Here is a 2,068-nt window from a genome sequence, read left to right as displayed (position 1 = left end):
CCCTACTCCTTTGAGCCACAGACACCGCCCTCTAATTTTTTTTTAATGGAGGAGACAGAGTCTCAGTTTGTGTCCTTCAGTAGGGTACATAGTTCACAGCAACATCTCCCAACTCCTGGGTCCCTGGGTTTAAGTGATTTTCTGGCTTCAGCCTCCCAAGTAGCTGGGATTACAGGCACCTGCCAGAACTCCCGGCAATTTTTGGTTGAGACGGGGTCTCACTCTGGCTCTCCTTCTGGCTCATGCTGGTCTTGAACCTCTGAGCACAGGTGATCCACCCGCCTCGGCCTCCCACAGTGCTGGGACTACAGGTGTGAGCCACCACTCCCGGCCTTTTTGAGACAGAGTTTCCCTCTGTGGAGTGCAGTAACATCATTGTAGTTCAGTGCAACCTTAAACCCCTGGGTTCAAGCAATCCTCCTGCCTCACCCTCCTGAATAGCTGGGACTACAGATGTACACCACCCTGCCTGGCTAATTTTTCTATTTTTAGTAGAGACAGGTCTCACTCTTGCTAGAGCTGATTTGGGACCCCTGAGCTCAGCAGTACTAGCTTGGCCTCCCAGAGTGCTAGGATTATAGGGATGAGCCACTGTGCCTGGTCCTCTTATTTTATCTTCATTGCACAGTGATGTATAGTTTGCAACAGCTCTTTTTTTTGAGACAGAGTCTCACTATGTTGCTCCCAGTAGAGTGCTGTAGTGTCACAGCTCACAGCAACCTCAAACTCCTGGGCTTAAGCAGTTGTCTTGTATCAGTCTCCCAAGTAGCTGGGACTACAGGTGTTCACCATAAAACCCAGCTGTTTTTTTTGTTGTAGTTGTCATTGTTGTTTAGTGGGCCCTGGGCAGGGTTTGAACCCACCAGCCCTGGTGTATGTAGCCAGCGCCATCACTGCTGAGCTATATTATAGCCCACAGCAACCCCAGTTTCTTGGGTTCAAGGGATCTTCTTGCCTCAGTCTCCTGAGTAGCTGGGACTACAGGCACCTGTCACAATGCCCTGCTGATTTTTCTATCTTTGGTAGAGATGGGGTCTCACTCTTGTTTAGGCTGGTCTCAAACTCAAGGACTCAAGCAGTCCTCCCACTTTAGCCTCCCAGAGTGCTAGGATCACAGGCATGAGCCACCACATCCAGCCAACTGGCCAGCAGCTTTTTATTTTTATTTATTTATTTATTTATTATAGAGACAGAGTCTCACTTTATCACTCTCGGTAGAGTGCCGTGGTGTCACACAGTTCACAGCAACCTCCATCTCCTGGGCTCAGGTGATTCTCTGGCCTCACCCTACCGAGTAGCTGGTACTACAGGCACCCACCACGATGCCTGGCAAATTTTTTGTTGCAGTTTGGCAGGGGCTAGATTTGAACTCGCCTCTTTTGGTATATGGGGCTGGTGCCCTACCCGCTGAGCCACAGGCACCACCCAGGCCCACAGCTTTTTTATTTTTTTTATTTTTGTTGTTGTTGTTGCAGTTTGGCTGGGGCTGGGCTTGAACCCACCACTCTCGGTATATGGGGCCAGCACCCTACTCACTGAGCCACAGGAGCCACCCCCAACAGCTTTTTAAAAATATTATTTATATAGATTCAGGGGATATAGATGAAATTTTGTTATATGGATAGATATTGTGTAGTGGTGAAGTCTGGGCTTTTAGTATCTCCATCACCTGAATAGAGCACATAGTTCCCAATAGATAATTTTTCATTTCTCACTCCCCTTCCACTATCCCACCTTTGGAGCCACCAGTGTCTATTAATCCACCCTGCAAGGACATGTGAACCCACTGTTTAGCTTGTAAGTGAATATATGTGGTATTTGTTTTTCTGTTCCTGAGTTACTTCACTTAGAATAATGACTTCAAGTTCCAGCCAATTTGCTGCAAAGGACATTAATTTATTCTCTTTTATGGCTGAGTAGTATTCCATGGGGTATGTGTGTGTGTCACTTTTTTTTATATAGTCATTAGTTGATGGCCACTTAGATTGATTTCATAAGGTTGATTTCTTCGCAATTGTGAATAGTGCTGCAGTAAACATACAGGTGCAGGTATTTCTTTTGATATAAT

This window comes from Otolemur garnettii, unplaced genomic scaffold (assembly GCF_000181295.1).
Source record: "Otolemur garnettii isolate 467f Iridium unplaced genomic scaffold, OtoGar3 scaffold00003, whole genome shotgun sequence".
Taxonomy (NCBI): Eukaryota; Metazoa; Chordata; class Mammalia; order Primates; family Galagidae; genus Otolemur; species Otolemur garnettii.
Note: the sequence above shows the minus strand (reverse complement) of the source record.